Consider the following 20,912-nt stretch of genomic DNA (forward strand, 5'->3'; position numbering starts at 1 on the left):
TTGCACCTTTTGGAGCTACTTTGATCTTGACTTTAAAATTCCGTATCTCCAGTTCTATTGATTTGACTTGTGTCATATTGGTCTCAAATTATTAATTAAAACATATCCTATTTTCCTGAATTTGTGTGGGATTTTTCCTGTGCTGTGTTTTCATTTTATTACTGTTGGTGTGCTGCATAAATACCTTACACATTGTCTCTGCATTAAGCTTGACAGCTTTTGTGCCAAGCTACCAGAAGGTTAAGCACAGGTTAATTTGATAACTTTTGTGGTTCATCCTGACAAGGAGTGCTGTTGCCTGAGTGGGGTTTGGAACCCTTCAAACAATAGCCCAATTTCTTACAGTCTTGATCTCTGAACCTCATCTCCTTTTGATCATGAAATCTGTGTATGTAGATACACGTACCTGTTATAAACATACATAGGTCCCTATGTGAGAAAGGCATCTGGTAAGCCAGACTGTCATGATGAGCAGACAATAGAATAGCAAGTACCCAAATAGGACATAAGGGCATCAGCATGCAGCATCAGCATGCAGAAGCATCTTTGAATCAGCATGCATCTCTCAGTTGAAAAGCAGATAGTGTAAAGGGATCTTAATCCATGAAGGACAGCTCTAACCCTTACTTTAAGGAGCAAACTAAAAGAAGCATTGAAGATTATGTGTAGGTAAGGGGGCAAAGGACAGCCACAGCAACCAACAAGGAAATGTCCAACACACCCTTTGTATGTGTAACGTGTGCAAAGTGCAGGACTGACCATTCCCAAAAACAATTTGAGGCATACAGATGATTGAGTATAGTAGAGACAATTCTAGGCGCTCCCTTTGGATGGGAGCCTAAACCTCTAAATAGTGTCTTAAAGCACTAGGTGTAGGTAAGACATCTACTGAGAAGGACACCATAATAGCATGCTACTTGAATTAGGAAAGGTCTTAATCTCACAGTTCTCTGTGTAACCCCGGATTCACATAGCTGGAAAACACACACCCTCATGGATTATGCCTAGGTAGTTATTGACCTGTAAAAGCAGTTGGTGCACATTCTGATCTATATATATCCACTCTACTGGCAGTCGCCAGTAGGTCGTTATAGTTAGGACAATGTTTCCATTGAAAAAGTGTTTTTTGACTTGACTATATCTTTGAGGCCGTTTGATGAATCTTCAGAAAATATTTTTTTTCAAGTGTTCGTGAGAATCTTGTTGTACATGAGAAGTTTCGGGGTGATCTGTCAAGTGGGGGCCGAGAAAAGGGAGTATGAAAAAAAAAGTGTGTTTCCCATGATAATTCCTATGGGGATTTTAGCCACGACTACAGCCCGAATCGATGGATGGAATTACACCAACTGTGACAGGAAGGTAGCTCTTGGTCCAGAAAGAGTGCTTTTTGTGATTTGTTGTTATTCCATTCAGTAGTTTTTGAGATAGTAAAAGAAAGAGAAATATAGATATGTATCGGCACGAAGGATTCACGAATAATAACAAGCTTGTGCAGAGATCTGCAGAGCTCTGACTGGCTGACAACACTACAACTATGAAGTGTTGGCAGCCATCTTGCGACTTGCCAGAAAAGGGGCCAGGCTAGAGACACCCTGACCCCTGAACTCTGGTATTGGGGTCCCAGAGGTACCCCCCCCCCCCCCACCATAACAGCAAAAAAGCATTTTTTTCAAAACATTTGCCACAAATTTTCAACAGGGTCTCAAATCTGGGGGAAAAAAAGCACAGTCACTTGTTTTAATAAAGTCTTCGGGCCTGCCAGGTCCAAGGGACATGTATAAGAAAAAAAGAGGGAGTGCACAGGGCTCCCCTCCTGGGCACATTAATGCCCCAGCCACCCGCTTAGGGCTTTAGTTGAATGGTATGCAGGGGCCACGCAGCCCCCCACACCCTGAAGACTACCACTTCCCCAGGGCAAAATGGTTTAATTATAATAGGGGGTTCCTCTGGAGCCCCTTGCCCTGGGGAACGCCACCTATTAGGGGGTGTTTTAAATATATGCGGGGGGCCACACAGCCCCGGGGACCACCACCACCTCCCGGGCCAAAACAAAGAATGAATGTTTGGGCAGCTCCCCCACAGCTCCAGGAATTGCCATTTCTCCAGGGCAAACATTGGATTACATGCAGGGGGGGAGCACTAACCCTGGTGCCCCAACTCCCCAGGGCTGTTTTGGTAACTAACCTGGACCGCAGAGACCTTGAGGCTCCCCCTGCGGGCCAATTGTATATTGGGTGCTCTGTGAGGCACCCAGGACAGATGGCTGGGGCCCGCGGATGGGGTCCCCAGGGCTGAGATTGGCTTGGGGAGGAGGGGCCATGCGGCTATGTGGTTGGATTGACATATTGTAATTAAAATTACTTCACGTTGAAAAACATCACTGAAGGTTACAGGGACATCATAGTTAGGAAATAGAATGAAAAAAAACATAGACATATATTCTCTGAAAAAAAACAAAGTTACAGGGAGGTTATAGTTACAAAATAGAATTAAACAAAATAGAAATTCACTTAAAAAACGAAACAGGGAAGTTATAGTTAGGCTCACATTTTAAACGTATAAAAACATAGAAATTTACCAGTTACAGTTAGAGTTACCTTAAATAACTATTACTCATGCCCTAAGGTAACTATAACTTGCGCTCCCACCATGCACAGTTTTTTCGGCAAAATTTTACTGCAAATATTACACTGATATTATCAATGATGCTATGAGAGATTGCAGGTGTCCATGTGGCTTTCTGTGTTTGAAGATCATGTTATGATGTGGCTGCACTTTACTGATGATATATTAGTGATCTGGAAGGACAGCCTAACATCGGCTAGAAAATTTGTGAAAGAACTTAACCAAAATCCCTACAGTTACAGTTGACAGAACAGATTAGTGAGACCAGTATTGTGTTCCTGGATGTGAAAGTGGAGGTGGTTAAAAAATTATTGGAAACTAAGTTATACAGAAACCAACTGCTGGGAACAGCATACTAAGTGCCTCTAGCCCACATCCTTCAAAACTCATATGTGGTGTTCCCTATGGTGAGTTAAGTGCGAGATGAAATTGCAATACGGACAAAGCATTTCATGAAGAAATCACTGCTATGACCAAAAGATTAAAGGCTAGGGGTTATGGACAAAAGGTAATTGACCAAGCTATTAAGAAAGTGAAGATGTGTGAATTAACAAATCAGCATTGCGCAGGACAAAAGAAGATTGATCATGATAATGAATGTCAGATTTGCTACAACATTTTCTAGCCAAGCTTTCAATGTAAGAAAAATCCTAAGTACCAACTGGGCAATTTGGAAAACAGATAATGTTTTGGAGAAATATATTTCTGAAACCCCTTAGGTTACCTTTCGTAGGAGTAGGTCATTGAGGGATAGTCTCTGTCAAAACATGGCAACCACTGATGTAAAAAAGAAGGATCAATGTGCTGGTTTTTACTGTAGTATACAGTGCAAGGCTTGTGTTGAAAGTCATAATCGCTCAGAATTTAAGATTCCAGGCACTAAGAGGAATTTTAGGATCAATGGGCTGTATAACTGCAGTAGCGCCTATTGTCTATACGCTCTGACCTGTCTTTGTGGGAAAATGTATATCAGAAGTACGATCCATAAAGCGAAGAAACACATTTTGGAACATAAGAGAGCAATACAAAACAATAATCTACAATACCCAGTAGCAAGGCATTTTTTCAAGCGACATTTTCAGAATTATAATCTCCTATACTTACTGGTCCTTGATGCAGTTGCTCCAGATATTCGGGGAGGTAATAGAGAACAGAGACGAAGAATCTTAGAATCCTGGTATATTTTGGATTTTAATACGCTACATCCACGAGGAGTGAATTTGAGCGAAGAATTAAGTGTTCATATTGTATGAAGAGTATAATAGTCAATTGTTTTCTCAAGCTTCTTTGTATGAGGGAGTTGAGTATTCATGATTTTAACATGTTTATTAAGTAGTTTGTTTTATAGGTTTTCACTTGGTGATTGCACTCAATATATAAATGAGCACTGCATGTCTTGTCATAACTGCATGAGACTACTTAATACCACCTTTACGAGGCACCTTTACCCATCTGAATGTGATTAAGAGGATGCATTAATGACTGTATGTTTTATGGGGAGATTAAAAATCACTGAAGATTGGGAAGATATGCATGATAAATTCTAGTCAGTCACTCTTGGGACTTACCACTTCCCCTACTCACTTGAGTTCAATATGCAGGCATGGAAGCAGTAGACTCATTATGCATTAGAGCCCACTTGGGCATAATTGAGCACTATTCTCGGAGTAACATAACATCAATCATATTTGCGATGTTTTCCGGGTCAATGGAGAGAGATGATCAGGCATCCAAGCATACAGTGCTGTAATAGTATATAAGTTAGGATATACATTAAATACACCACCGACCCATAGCAAATTACGGTAAATTGAAGGTTTGGTTGCATATTGTGCGTACCTCCATTTATATATGTGTGATGCACTTCGGGATGTGATAATTGCACAGGTGTCAATGGGGTTCCTGTGGGTGTAAGATGTAATTGATCTATTAGTTTGGTGACAGCTGGAGGAATATACCATGGAAGATATAAGATGTAAAATTGAACCTTAGACCAGAATTTAGGAGATGGGGAAGCGCCAATTGAGAGTGGTTTGTAATGACATTAATTGTAAAACAAAGAATTGTGGATTAAAAGTGGCCTCACTATTGTCAAGTCCTGCCCCCTGCAAGCATTAGCTATGCCTGTAGATGCATTAAACTACTCCCTCAAAATTCTCCAGTACTTGCCAGACTCAAGAACTCTCATAAGAGTTTTAACATGTTGTTAGATTTAGCGACATTCTTGGACATGGGTTAAATATAAAAGTAAGGTCCAGTGCTATGTTTATTTAGCTTTAACCAGCAAATAAGAGCAAGCATTAAATTAGACCTTCCCATCCCATTTGCTTACCAGTAATTGTGAAAGAGACAGTTCCTCTCGGTTTGAACAACACCAACAATAACTTCCCCTGAAACCAATCTTCTTGCGCTTCCTGGCCTGAAAAGAAAGCAAGCAAATTTTACTGTTTTAACAAATAGCTAATCATGGTACTAATCATAATTAATTAACATGTTAATTATTACTGTTTACAGTAATCAAGAATAATGTGAATATGCCAAAAAAAGGCTATCTTAGCTCGAAGGACAAGTCATAGCACTGATGCTGGTGGTCATTAAGGCACACATCAAAGCCTGTAGACGATGGTAGCTAATGGAGCATGATGCGAGGTATTTAATTATTCAGCAGGTACTAAATCATGCAGTTATTAACAGGTGTACATGTAGATGCACAGGTGGCTGAAATGTAACCTTCTTGTATGTCATTTTAATTGTAATACAGTGGAACAATAAATGTTTGCTCAGATTTTGTTCTTTCATACATGTGTAAACCATCAGACTACTAGAGCAGCAGAAATTTGAATCTGGCAAATGGAATTTGTTCTGTATTTTATAGTCATCAGACAATGAACCGCAGTAAGACACCAAACTACTAGCACCCAGTAAACCCTATAGCACCACGAATCAGCAATTACCCAGTCAAACAGGAGAAGAGGAAATGTTCAGAGAAATGTTAAATACATGACATCTGCTTTTTTACTGGCACTTTAGTTAACCTGGCCAGTTCCGTTCCCACACTGGAAAAGCAGCCTGAGAGGATCACGTGAAAGAGAACCATCCCAAACTAAACAATCTCAGTTTAGAAAACATGATTAACCATGGGACCTAAACTAAATCATTTAGTTCCATTCCCAGTTTCTCCATGACCAAAGAAGGGAGTGTCCCCAGGATTGGTGTCTGCCTAACAGCCAGTCTGCCAGAGGTGAGAGGACAGCGCCTGAAGAGTGCACTTTCTGCTGGAGGAGTGCTCCTAGTCCATAGGAGCCTGCCTGTTGACAAAGGGAATGAGTGTTCCTGGCCTTGCAAGAGGACAGATTGTAAAAGAGAAGCCCACCATGTTTCTCCTTGGGTGGAGCACCCAGACAAAGCAGATATGACCAGGGAGTGAAGCAAGGTGTGACCTGAATCATGAGGGAGTCACCTGGTCTCTCCTTGAAGTTCCTATCTGCGATAAGTCCCAAAGCCTGCATCATCCAGGCATGGCCACTGTGCAATGAGGATGCAATTCTGAGTATCTGGTACTGCACTTTGCCCCTGTTGTCCTTGTTGGCTTGTAAGGCCTCAACTGCATGTGGGCAGCATAGGCCTAGGAAACCGTACCTGCACATTGCAGGTCTTAACCAGATTGGTCTAGGGGCGTGTACCTGCATACTGTCATTGTGGCTGAAAAGACTGCCCAGGCTGGTAAGGCCAGGCCACGACACCCAGACCTGAATTGCACACACCCAGTGGCATAGACATCAGGGCGTGGCTATCAAAGAAAAGCCTGGGCTGCCCCCTCTCATTGCCTTACCTGTGAAGACAGGCAGACTAGAAGGCTTTTCAGCAGTATCAGAGCACATGCTGAGAGCCTCTCAAGGAAGACCAGTGTATAGACTTGAGACTTTCTTCCCAAAGTAAACTAAGAGTAAGATCGAGTGACTGAATTGCACTTCTAAATCCCATGACGTAACTGTGATAGTTTGCAAATGTGACTGATTTGTGCCTCTGCCACTAGATATTGGGGACTATAGCACGATAGTCCCCAATATGGGGAGCGGACAGAGGCTTTAGTGCCACCTGAAGAGTTCAGCGATGGAATCTTAAGCATATTTGGATTGTGCAGGATTTAGTTCTCTATAATTAAAGAACTTGCTTTTACTAAAGGTCAAGGACTGAGCTGGATATAGAAGTTATTGTCTGTTGGATGATTGTTCAATTCTGAGCTCTTGCTCCTCACACTACCTCAATGAGAAGACTTGAACTGTTCGCCCTCGTTATCATTTGAGTCAGGTGTGGAAAGTGTTGTACTTAGCCCAGGTTGCAGATCCATGGTAGGATGGGCCAAGAACATCATTGGTAAACAATCTCAACTGACACAGTAGCCCCTGCCAGTCTTGTGCTCTCCCTCCCCAAAGCCAGTTCTGACATCCCTCCTCCCCCAATATCATCACAGCGGTAGCTATTCAATGCATGGTTATAAACTGTCTTCTGACTACTTTTGTTTCCGAGTAGACAGAAAGCAAACTGTTTATTGTGTTCTGGACTCAGATTAGAAGGTATCGCGTTCAGCATTGACATTGCTTTCTGTCCTTCCCCCAACTCAGAAAGAGAAACATGGGAGCAGGATTAATAAAATAAATAACAAAAGCTTCAAATGGAACAAGACTGTTTTCAGGATGAACTCTTGTACCCCTGCCTTTAAATAATTATGTGGCCATTCTAACCACTGACCAATGAGTATCTCAGAGGAGTCTGCTCCATGAAGGGCTGTCAGTTGCTAGCCAATTTGTGTTTCACATACTAAGAGCTTCCTTTTTTGTGGTTTCCACTAGCAAGCGGATATCAGGAAGAGGCAGCACGTTTCTGAGAAAATCATTGGGTAATCACGAGAGGCGCAAAGGCAACAAAGCAGTAAACAACAACTTTAGGAACTTACTTTCAAGGGGCCTGCATGGAAAGATACAGGGCCAGATCGCAAAGCAGTTTTGAATTGCGCTATTTTATGTACTTAGTGGTAAGACAGGGTAGTAGTTGCTCCGAATACCTTTGGCCACCATATTATGAAAACACGATTCAGGAGGTGGTAATATGGGACAAACATATTTGTGCATACTTGCTGTGTGATATTTTGTTGTGGTTGTGTTGTGTTCCGTTATTTTTAAGCTGCTGTGTTTTTGTGCTGCATTATTAAAATGTAATGTTGTATTGGAGTAGTTATGTTTTGTTGTGTTCTGTTTTTACAGTTTTGTTGTGATGCACTCTGTCATGTTTTAAATGTGTTCTTGAGTTGCTTTATGTTTGTTATTGTGTTACATTATGTTTAGTTTAACTAGATCAACAAATGTAGTTACATTTCCAGGCAATAGCAGCACATTGCTTTAAAGTTGCCACGCCAAGCAACCATTTAACCACTGTTTAAGGTGGTAAAACAGCGCTGCTCCCGGTCTTCAAATACTTAAGAAAACAATCAGCCCAAACCTGTGGCAGAAACTAAGGACCTGATTACGATTGTGGCGGATGGGATACTCCATCCCGCCCATCTTATTACAAGTTCCATAGGATATTATGGAACTTGTAATACAGCGGCGGGATAGTCATCACATTGTGACGGGGTATTTCATCCACCAAAATCTTAATCAAGCCGTGCTTAGCACTCACAGTGTTTGCTTTATGTGATATGGCCCATGAGGCTGGTCACCATTGTTTGCATGTTTTAGATTAGAGGGCACCTCAATAGTTGTGTGACTCTGCAAACATGACATGTTAACAAGTGACAGTTAACTACAAGGTAAGCTCTGAAAGATTTAAGTCTGAGGGTTCACTGCCATAATCTCTCTAACGAGATTCAAACCACAAATGATGTGCCCTGCATGCAAGGATAAGGACTAGAATACACAGGGTGATGTTTGACTTTTGATCAACTTTCTAAAGAAAATAAGAATCCCAGACAATGGGTACCCACTTTTGAAGACCTCTCACTCGATACTTTCACCTGGATGCTCCTCCATTGCCTTTCGTGACTACTTTAATTTGAGGGCCCAATTCTGCAACCTCTTAATATTCATTCCTTCAGGGTGGATGTCCACTTCCGTTACCACGTATAGCTGTTTACTTCAATTTCACTGTCAAAACAGACTAGGAACAAGCTTGACTCTGGTTTTGGAAGCCATTCTTGAGCTGCAACCAGGTTCAAGGCCAGTTCCAGCCAATACAACTGGTGCAATGTCTCAATCCTAGGACACATGAAGCCGTGCCTTGACCTATTCAGTATTTACAGACATCCCTGATTCTGTTTGTTTTAATTGTGCCTTCCCTGGGAGTAGTGTTTGCAGTGCAACCCAAGACCCCTGCAAACCCTTACTGCAGAGAGCACTGCACATGTAAGCCTATATTTTAGTAGTAAATGTGAGCGAGATGGGGTGGGCGTGGCTGGAAAATGGGAAATACTAAAAAGTAGGGGTTTTCAGAGGAATAAGGAGGGGTAAAGAGAGCGGCTTTTCACAAATTGCTATTCACAAACTGCACTTCTAAATTTACTAGAGTCATAAAGAGCCCAAAACATTAGTAAATGTACTCCAGCTCAGCCGTGGAGTAATGCCAGTGAAACACACCAGGTCAACCATGGGTACTGCAACACCCTCCCAAAGAAAATAATGAAAGTTGGGACTTAAAGTAGAATCCTATAGGAAATAATGCAAAAATACATTTATTTAAACATATATATTGATTAAATTAAATATTTAGAAATATATGAAAATCAAAGTAATTATACATTTATTTAAAATTGTTTTAATTACCATTTTTAATTTAAAAATAAATGCAACTTCTTAAAAAGAATTAGATTAGTGTCAATTATTTCTATACCCAACTTTTTATAATTTTCAATGCATAATAAATAAATATAAAGGTTATACTTTTATTGGGTTTCCTTAGTAATAAATCCTTAAAAAATAGTTTTATTATATAGATTCAAATTTATTTAAAATTGAATTCAAACAAACTGATATTGCTGTAGCATTTGTTTGATTTCGTTCGATATTCAAATTAAATTTAAACAATTGTACATTAATATTTATCTTAAAAATATTATCCGTTTTTTAAACTTTAATGAACTTTTAAACTTGTCACTATACTATTACATAGGTTGATCTTTGCTATTCTAAGCTACTTTTTGATGATTCAAGCCAGTGACCATAGATAATACACAGATTATCTTCCATGCCATTTTACCAGTATCATACCCATAAACATCATCTACCACTATTAGGATGTCCAAATCTGACAACCTCTCACATCCAGTGAATTTTCACAATTGAGTCCTTATACGCAAGTGTTTTTAGGGTTAAATTACAAGCCCTTTCAGCTCACGGTGCCCTCTTTCTGAAGCTTTTGCTTCCGGATCGGAGATAATTCCCTTCCACTTGACAAGCCTATTACAGTTGAGCACCTTTGTGGTTGCTAGAGCTAGAGATCTGTTTTGATTTTACAGGCCTAGTCATCTTCATTTCTGTTGGTCCCAAAATTCTTCATTGTAGCAAAGCATCTTCTTCTGGTCTTTGTGGACAAAGGTTCTAGTCTACATATGGGTGCCTTTTAGTTATCTGCAACATTAAGAGAGGAAGCGTTACAGAATCAGTAAGAATATGTTACATGGCAAACATTGAGTTGTTTGTCATAACATTTGGTATATCCAGTTACTAACATTCATAATGCAGATTTATTGGTGATACTTAACATAAGCTTGCACCTGTTGTGCTGTGTACACCTTCTTGCATCAGGTTTCCTGTGAATTCAGGGATGACTACAGGGTGCATAGCATTCCAACTGAACAATGTATTATAATAGGGTTTAACCTCAAAATCTCACCAAATATGTGTTCAACGTCCCAGTATTCGGATTCCATATGTGTTTGCCATTTCAGGAATCATTTGTGATACCCCATAAATTGGGTGGTATCAGCAACCCGTAAAGAAAATACTGGCCAGAGCATTACCAACCCTATTCTACCAGCCGACTCATAAGGAGTCCATAAATTGTATTTTATACTTTGATTATTTCAGGCATTGTGCCTTTTAATGAACAAAATAACTACCTTTTGTTTTGAGTTTTGCAGTGATTCGTCAAGCGGTGGCCAAGAAAAAGAAGGGGGCCCTAACATGTTTTCCCCATTCAATTTTCCATAGGGTTTTTGAGCTCGACTACAGTCTGAACCGCTGAACAGAATTATACCACATTTGGCAGAAAGCTAGATCTTGGTCCAGAAAGATCTCTTCTTGTGATTTGGTGTAAATCTGCCCTGTAGTTTGGGAGATATTAAAGGAAAAAGAGATATAGATATCCAGGTACTTGGATCCTCTGCTGATCCGACATCTCATGCTGAGATCTGATTGGCTGCCAGCACTTCAACTAGAAAGCACTGGCAGCCATCTTGGGGCTCAGAGTCAGTCGAGTCCCAAGAAAAAAGTTAAAAAAAATAATTTTTAAAAAAAAGGAGAGGGGTAGGAATATTATGACCCCCTAGGCCTGGTGGTGGGGTCCCACAAGAACCCCGCTGAGGGGCGAAAACATTTTTTTTTTTTACATTTTTGCAGCAAAATTGCTGTGGAACTGCGAATCCGCAGCAAGTTTAAAAAAAAAAAAAAGTTTCAGTTCTCCCCGTGCTGCTGCATTGCTCTTGCACCTGTCTTCTCCTTACTTTTTCTCCTGTTTTCTGAGTGCCTTCTCCTTGCTTTTAACCTGTTGTCACTGCTTTCTCCCTGCTTTTCCCCCATTTTTTGTGTGCCCGCTACTTGCTTTTTTCTCATTCTCACTGCTTTCTCCTTGCTTTTTCCCCTGTTTTTGTGTGCCTTCTCTTTGCTTTTCCCTCTTTTCACTGCTTTCTCCTTGCATATCCCCCCATTTTGTGAGTACCTTCTCCTGGCCTTTCCCTCATTTTCACAACTTTCTACTTTCTTTTTCTGCTGTTCTTTGTGTGCCTTCTCCTTGCTTTTCTCTTGTTTTCACTGCTTTCTCCTTGCTTTTTCACAAATTTTTTGTGTGCCTTCTTTTTGCTTTTCCCTTATCCTTACTGCTTTTTCCTTGCTATTTCCCCATTTGTGTGCCTGCTCCTTGCTTTTCCCTCGTTCTCACTGCTTTGTCCTTGCTTGTTCCCTGTTTTTTCTGTACCTTCTCTTTGCTTTTCCCTTGTTTTCATTTCTTTCTTCTTGATTTTCTCTCGTTTTTTTGTCTGCCTTCTCCTTGGTTTTACCTAGGTTTCACTGCTTTCTCTTTGCTTTGTCTCCTGTTTTTTGAGTGCTTTCTTTTGGCTTTTCCCTCATGGCATGGGGTTGGATGCTGCGGTCAGGCCCTGTGGCCAATCCACAGCTGCATAAAAATATTCACAGAAATGAACTAAAAGTAACAAAGGTTACAAGGGTGTTACAGTTAGGAATTAGCATTAAAAAAACAAAATAAAAAAACAAAGGTTACAGGGAAGTTATAGTAAGGATCAGAATTTACACCCACAAAACCATAGAAATTCAGCAGTTATTTGAAAAAACTATAACTTGCGCCCTTGCTGTGCACTGCTAATTAACCCACATATTACATCAGTAATTACATCTTCTTTGATATCATTGATAATATCACTGCAACATCGGCAGTAAAATATTTGATCTGAAAACCTTGCATGGTGAGATGCGAGTTATAGTTACCTTTGGGCATCAGATATAGTTTCCTGAGATAACTATAATTGCTGAATTTCTATGGTTTTGTACATGCAAATTCTGACCCTAACTATTAACGTCCTTGTAATCCTTGTTTCTTTTAGTGAAGATAGATAGATAGATAGATAGATAGATAGATAGATAGATAGATAGATAGATAGATAGATAGATAGATAGATAGATAGATAGATAGGGGTGTTTTTCACCGTAGGGATCTGATCAACATCAAATAGACGGGATTGAAGATCAATTCGCCTATGATGTCTCTCAAAACCCAGAGGTGAAAAACATGTCTGTAATTCACTTTTTACCCAATCATAATTTTATGTTCTGTATGGTCCTCAAAGTCATTTGCAACTACTTTCAACTACTACCCTGGGGTGCAGAGGTAATGGGTGAGCCATATAAAACATGGCCTCTCCTTCCTGACCCAAATGTGGAAAAAAAATGCCATATCTGCCATCCTTAACCAACCACCATAACCTTCCCTGCCATCCTTCCCTCTCCTGCAGCTATGCATTCTGCTTTTAGTCACAGCGGACAAGTAGCACTGCACTGACCTACTCTCAGAAAGTCCCGTCAGCCATCTCCTGGATATAGAAATAATGGGTAATGAGTTTTGTTATCAACTGCTGCTACATCAAAGCAGAGATTACCAGATTTAGAATATGTGTAAAGATAAAGGTTTTCTATGGAAGCCATGCATTACAATTGTTTCATACAATTCCTTGGTCTAATGCTCCTGTGGTTTTCTTATTATATTTTGTGATAATTTAATAAAAATGAATTAGAGGGCTGCACACAAGAAGCTTGCAAATTAAATTAACTCTGAGCCTCTGGCTGAACAAATCCCCACCTCCACAGACAGAAAAGTGCAGAAGGTGCGGGAAACGTGAAAAGAGCCTGCCCACACCCAAGGGAACAGCAGGAGAGACAAAGCCCACCATAAGGCTTACCTAGGGTGGAGCTCACTGAGAACTATATTGCTAAGGCACAAGACATGCTAAACAGAACAAATGCAAAGTTTTTGCCTTCTGTGTACATGTTTTAATGTATTTTAAAAATGCACCATCTTAGGTGGGGTCTTGTGAATCCGTCCACCAGCTCCACAGAAGGTACTACTTCACTGGTCAAAACTTAGCCCATAGTTGACAATTTAAACAAGGGCACACCACACTTCGTAAGGCGCATTTTGCAAATGGTACAAGTTAAGCTTCACTTATGTTGTGTTATCTTTAGGTATTATATTTATTTATAAAGGGTGCCCCTTATATTGTTCCTCCGAGAGGTGCACGTTTCTTCTGAGAGGAAGTTTTAGTCCCCCTCTACTAGCTCCATCAACTTCATGGACTCATAGTACCATGCCCTCATTGCTGCCCATAAAACCCCATGCAGACTCACTTCTGGACAGAAGCAAGTCGTGGGGCAGGGAATGACACTCCAGTAGATCTCCACCACTCTTTGGAATAGGAAATGTCGACCTTAAATTCACAACAAATCTGGAGGTGAAGGGCTTGTGTTCCAGTCCAACCCCAGTTGCCATCCATAGCTGATAGGAACCAGCTGCAGATTAGATTAGCTTTGGCGTTGGTTGGACATCTATCTCAGGCCCTGTTCTGGAAATTGTCATTGAGATGCAATAGCTGAAATCACCTTAGAGACCATAAGGAGGAAACTGACCGCCATAAATCCTATGATAGATTCAGTAAGTGAGGATGCCTTGATGACTGCCAGCAACCTCAAATCGATGTGGGTGGACATTACTGCCTTTGAATGCAACTTGACAGGACAGAAGGGATTGCTTTGTTCCTGGAGGATCACATGCAGGTTTATGACAGAGGCCTGGACCTATGACACAAACAGTGGGGAATGAGGCAAAAATGTTTTGGATTTGAAATACTGGAGCCGAAGTAGGAACTTCCACTTTCTAGGTGTGTCAGAGGGACTGGAAGCTGCAGATATGGAGGGGTTCCTGATGACATTTCTCCCAACCTTCACCGACCTCACTTTTATGCCGCCACTGGAAGTTCAATGGACTAATCGCATTCGTCCTTGATTGGGCTGGAATGGTCCGACTCCAAACCCTATTATTGCTTGCATCTTAAGACACTAACTTGTGCAGCAGCTTAGTTTATCAGCAAAATGACACAATGGCACAATCTCTTTTAAAGAGTCCAAAATCTATGTTGCAGCAAATTTCTCGTAGGGCACCATGTTCAGAGAAAAGCAACTTCTGGCATTCAGACCACATCTTAAGAAGCAGGACATATGTTATGTATTGCTGGAGCCCACCACAATGCCTCTGACCATCAATGGCACCCACAGGGAATTCTCTGATCCGGAGGAGGTGGGACAATTTCTGATACAACTGGACACAAATGACATGGATACTTCATAGCCCAATGATGTGCATGATAGTCTGGACTCATGGGGAGTTGGGGCAAGTAAGGACCTCACAAGTTTAATGGACTGGCACAGTGACTGTCACTGAACAGGAGACACTTGAGACTGTGATGAAGAAATAGGAATGGGACTCCCAGTTGGCAGGGGTCAGGTGCAGAGATAAATCCTATTCCCCTATTAAGCCCTGAGGGTTTTGGTGGACATTGCACGGACAGGGCGGGGGCTCCTGCATGGACCTTGATCTGTGACATCAGCTATCTAGTAAAATATGTCCAGTTTGGTTATGGGGTAGAGAAGTGGACATGTCGGTTGGGGCCCTTCCTGCCTTTTCTGCAGTTATACTCCTTTGGAACACAACTCTAGTTCACTTGGGGAAAGTGGTTACCTATTTGTGAGGTAGTGAGGTAGGAATGCAGCTCTGTTCACAGATTCAATGTTTCTGTTTTATGAGGTTCCTATTGCAAGTGGTGACTGCTTGGGGGCCTCAGCCAAGGGGCCACAGCCAAGGGGCCACGGCCATGTATACCTTTATACAGTGCTGTGGGTACTGGGGAAGCAGGGCGATGGGAGAAAGCTCACTGGCTCAAAGCAGTAGTTTCTAGGCAATTAGCGCTTTATAGGATGGTAATGTGCCATTTGGTTGTTACATATATAAGCTGAAGGTTCCACCTCACCCCCTTCTTCCTTTCTTCCTCCTGCTTCCTTATTTTATTTTCTCTACCATCTCCTGTAACCCTGCTAGGAGCAGCAGTTTTTTTTTAGCACACTAGTTTGCGTTGCCTTTCCAGGAACAGTCTGGGATACAGCTGGAGCACCCCCTTGACCAGTGTCCGACACCCTTTTATCAAGAAAGTCTCTGGTCGTGGTTCAGGTTGCCCCATTCCCCCTACCCCAATTCAATGTACACTCCTGCGCCTATGGCCTACCAGGACTATCATGGTTGGCCAAAGTCACCCTATAAATCTCCGTATTGCCTTGATCAAGATCAATGGCTTGACCCACTCCATCAAGAGGAGAAAGACCCTCACATATTTAGCCTTCAAATCCCCCAACATTTTCCTTTTATAGGAAATGCACCTCTCACAATTAGAGTTGGACAAATTGAAAAGGGACTGGATGGGGAAAGTCCTTAGTGCCAGTTATGTGAGTGGACCAGACTTTATCTAGACACACAGAAAGCCCTGACTGAAACCGTTGAAACTTTATGCGGACATGAAAGCGGCAGCAGGGGAGGACTATGTGTCCTGGATGTTTACTTGTACTAATTAGCACAACATGTCCCTCAATTAGTCTACCTTCTAGTAGATGCTATGTAACAACTGACCTGGGTGTACATTGAACACACTGTAGTATGCACACCCCCACATCTGGGATTGCTGTATGTGGACTGCACCCCAAGAGCTGATGGTTGCTCCCCATCAATGACGCAGACTTAGAGAGATCACCAAAACCTATTGGATATGACTGGTACTGTACACAAAGGGTCATAGTTGTGGTCCAAAGTTGGTGTAAAAATTGGTCCGAAAATGATAAAATGGCCAACATGGAATGAGTGCAAGATCCAGATGGTGAGTGACATTGATGAGGCAGCAGCTTTTAGATGTTTTGAGACACTATGTAACATGTACTCTATGCCATTTCCCAAATGTGGTGCTATTGCCAGCTAAGGCACTGTCTGAGAATCCTGATTAAGCCTGACATCTTATCAGTGTCTGATTCACTGATTCAGAAATATTTACTGACATGGGGTACAGGGAAGGCCCTGCTGAGGGAAGTTAGATCGAAGCCTACTAAAAGAGTCTCCACCCCACGGTATACAGAAGAGCTTAAGGTGCTCCAGAGATTATGCAGACGGCAGGAACGAACACGGAAACTGGATCCTGGACAGTTAGAAAAATTGAAGCTCAGGGAAGTGAGGAGAAGATACAAATGTGCTATTAAAATGCTAAATCAAGCTTCTACTCACAGAGGATTAGGAGCGCAGGTAATGTCCCTAAAGAATTGTTCAAAGTGGTAAAGGCCTTAGCTTCCCCTACCCCCTCACAGGAGCTAGAAAATTCACAGACTTTCTGCGATGAAGTAGCAGAGTTCTTTAGAGATAAAATCCTTATGATTCACTCAGAGTTCTCAACCCCTCACTTAGAATCGGGGGACCTAGATGCTGGTACCGACAGCAGAGCTGCTCCGGGCCCAATCTTGGCAAAGTTTGCACCTCTGATGGCTAATAAAATCAAGTCCCTCTTAATTGGGATTCATTCGGGCTCTCCAAAGGACCCTTGCCTCCCAAGAGTGTTGCAAATGGCAAGCAAACTTATTGTGGAGACACTGGAAATGATGTACGCAGAGTTGATGGAATCAGGTGTGTTCCCTGCCACCTGGAAAGAGACTATTCTCATGCTCTTTAAAAAAAAAAAAAAAAAAACTGGGAAGGGACCCAGGCGACCTAAAATGTTTACATCCCATCGCCCTCCTGCCCATTGTCGCCAAAATTTTCAAACACATCAATCAAGAGCTCACCAGTTTATTGCTTGCGCACAATTGTCTGGATCCCTCCCAACATGGATTATGGAAAAACCATAGCACAGAGTCCGCCCTGATTGCCATTTTAGATACTATTAGAAAGCAGATAGATAAGGGAGGTGGCACCATCCTAATCTTACTAGATTTATTGGCGGCTTTTGATGCCATCTCGCCCCCAGATAATGGTACAACGTTTATATCAGGCAGGCTTGAGGAACTCAGTTCTGGGCATTCTAGAGACATTTCTCCAGGACATAACCATGACAGTCAGGTGCAGGGATTTCATCTCAGCTCCATTACAGCTCATCTCTTAATCCGACCTTTTTTAATCTGTGTGTGCCCCCCGGCGAAACTGGTTCGATACTTCAGTTTCCAGATGTTCTCGTATGCTGACAATACCCAGATTATCGTCTCCTTTCGAGACAATGTGCACATTGCAGCAGATAGGTATCAAACCTGCATGAGAGAAGGCAGCAACTGGATGAGACAGAACAGGCTGAAAATGAATGGGGGCAAAAGGGAGAGTATCATTTTTGGGGCAAACAACTCTATTTGGAATCACGATTGGTGGCCCGAGACCTGTGGGACCTTACCTACTTCCATTTCTGCAGCTAAGAACCTTGGGGGTTATATGTGACTCTGTCCTGACCTTTGATGTGCAGGTAAATAGAGTTACGAGTGCCTGTCTTTGGCTGGTTAAAATCCTAAAAAATGTTTTGTCATTCCATACCTCAAGAACTATGAGTGATGGTGTCCTGCCACTCATCACATCTACATTGGACTACTGTAACAGCCTACATCTAAATATAAATCAATCTTCCCACAACAAGCTGCAGCTCATTAAAAATGCAGCCACTTGGTTGGTGCTCGAGCTACCCAAGTTTGCATCCGTCAAGGAGGGCATGAGGGAACTGCATTGGCTGCCTATTATGAAGCAGCCTGACCCATAAAGCCCTTCACTCTCAGGGTTCAGGTTATCTGCAAGCAGCTATTAATTGGTACACCCCTAGTCACCCGTTAAGGTCAGAGGACCTTAGGCTGGCACTGATTCAGAGGAGCAAAAAAGTAAAATGGGGGGGGACAGGGCCTTTTCAGTGGCAGCAGCTAAGTTATGGAACTCGCTACCAACCCAAATTGGAGGTATCACGACCCTTTTATTGTTTTGAAAACAACTTAAGACTTGGCTCTTTTCACAGTAGTGTCTTTCAGTTCGCATCAGCCCTTCTTATCTGTTTAGAGCTTCAATACCACTAGTCCGAATGCGCTTTATAAGTAATACAAAATACAAATACAATCACTGATATCTACCAGATACTTATCGACTCAATGTATTCCAACCTTTCAAAACTAGAGTCTAAGATATATTGGTAGATGAGACTCACTGTGAAATCCTCTGATGAAGATTGGACTGTTCTCTTAGAACATCATGACCCATCCCTACAAGAAGTTCTATTGAAATACACCTATTTCAAGGTATTACATAACTGGTTCTGGACTCCCTATAAAATTTGGAGGCTGGACTTGCATGGGTGGATTGTTGTTACAGGTGTACTGAACAGGAGTCCCTGCCCATGATGTCAGCATTAGTGGAAGGACATGTGGTGGGTGTTGCATACCACCAGTCTATGCCCCTTTGGAGAGATGATGCAACTTGCAATATTTCATGCCATGCTCAGCATGGCGAACGTTTCCTCATACTAGCATCAGTGGATGCCAACAGCACTTATGGTGGTGAAAATGTGCATGCTCTGTTGTTAGCCAACTTCATTAGTTCCTGCAACATGCAGAGTGGATGGCTGAATTGTTTCAGCTGGCCACATACTAGAGGCACATATACAAGCTACAAGACAAGGTCCCTTTGGTTGATTCTATCTTGGTACCCTTTATAAGCCCTCAAGAAATGTGATGCTTTGGAAGTCTATTGAGGCAGCCTGGCGGAATATTTTATCTCTGGGGATACAGCTTGGTTGGAGGGGAGGCCCTCTCACTGGTACATGAAGAAGGACTGAGTAGATGGGTGTGGTGGGGCAGCCCATGTTCACTGAGATGGTAAGAAACACTGGTCAAATAATGGGGATATGGGGCAGGAAATGATCCCACAGATGATGTTGATCGGGGATCAGACTCTGAATCAATTAATACACAAGGCACAGGTGGGGGAGTTACCTATTAGATGGAGTAGATTCTCAATAGCCGTCTTTACTGTTCTCTCTCCATGTGGCGGGGATAACCTTTCCAAGACACTGAGGTGCCCTAGAATGTGGAGAATGGGGGGTGGAGGGAGATGGCACAGGGATGGTAGTAGGCCAGTGCGATTTTTTGGCCTGATGAGTATTAGGAGGTTTGTTTGAATCATGTGGCACTTTTGCTTATTTAGTTTTTGTCTTGTGGCTTGTTATATTGAACGTCTGGTCTGTTTTTCACTGGAATTTTATACACTGTGATATTGTTGAAAAATTAATAGATAAATGAATAAAAAAAGAAATCCCATCAATCCATCCAGGCTTTCGGGCTCCCAAGATCAATAAAATGGGTAACACTGAGATGGGGAACAATAAACATCTGGTATTCAGGGGAAGGGTTTCTGGGAAGGGTAGCTCTTGCCAAATTCCCCGACTATATGTTATAGCCACTGCTTGAGCGTAGGGACCATGTTCTTCTCCAGTGCTTGCAGATGCAGAAGACCTTTTGTATTCCCTGTAAAAGGTCCTAGAAAGAAAAGAAGCAGAAAGGAAGAAGATGAGAGTTCTGTTCTTCTTTTCTGTTCTTTGTAGGCTGCATCAATCCTCTGTATGGCAAATGCCATTCTAACAAATAGAAAAAGGTTTACAGTCATCAGAGTGTACACTTTCTGAAGTTTGCAATTAGTGCAAAGATAATGCACACAATCTTAAGAGACACTGCAAAACATACAAAATTATAAGGATAGAGGGGCCCCATCTGACCTATTCAATTAGACTTAATTGACCACTCCTGCATGCAGCTGCGGCACCCCAAAACTATATATAAAAGCTGCCACCAGTCATGCCTATGTAGAGTATGGCTACCTCCTAAAGACTACAGGGTAGAGAGACCAACGGAGGGTAAGCCCATCTCACAGCATACTAAAGAGTGTCCCTTAAGAGCACCAAAGGTAGAGTTTTGGTTGATCCCATGGGATTAGGATCCCCACAAAGTGTTGTCAAAGTCGAGAAGACAAGGGATTTTAAGTGGACAAATTAAAACTGAAGGGGACGGTACAGCTATACAGTTGGTTATGGACAATCATCATCATAGACAGCAAAAAAAATAAAATATATATATATATCTTTTCAGTTGCCAGCATTCGCTTTACTTTTAGGGTGCATTTTCCTCTCTAAAAGATTCGAGTCTGGAGCATGTTCATAAATTTGCAATTAGTTCCTCAAAAAAGCATATGCAGCATATGGAAGTGATGGAAAGAATTTGAATTTTATGTAAATGTTATTCCTTCACAACTAGGCTTTAGAAGAAATGGCCATTGAGTAATGGCTTGAGAGAGAGACCATCTCCTCTTGATTAAATCCACTCCTCCCTGTTTTCTGCCACCGTGTATGCACACACCCACTTTCCTCACTGTTCTCCCTCTCATACAAACACAGAGGTCTATTTTGCCCCTAG

The 20,912-nt window shown here is 41.9% G+C and overlaps 1 protein-coding gene across 6 annotated transcripts in view; it reads right to left on the reverse strand.

Moving 5' to 3' along the window:
• The window catches only part of COA1 (cytochrome c oxidase assembly factor 1), a 452,132-nt gene that overhangs the window by 306,267 nt on the left and 124,953 nt on the right, over nt 1-20,912 (reverse strand). For all 6 annotated transcript variants that reach the window (XM_069216057.1, XM_069216033.1, XM_069216041.1 and 3 more), the window contains one exon: nt 4,958-5,044. The gene's annotated coding sequence lies outside the window, so the exon portion shown is untranslated. The remainder of the gene's footprint in view (nt 1-4,957; nt 5,045-20,912) is intronic.

Source organism: Pleurodeles waltl, chromosome 2_1 (genome assembly GCF_031143425.1).
Source record: "Pleurodeles waltl isolate 20211129_DDA chromosome 2_1, aPleWal1.hap1.20221129, whole genome shotgun sequence".
In the NCBI taxonomy this organism is placed as follows: Eukaryota; Metazoa; Chordata; class Amphibia; order Caudata; family Salamandridae; genus Pleurodeles; species Pleurodeles waltl.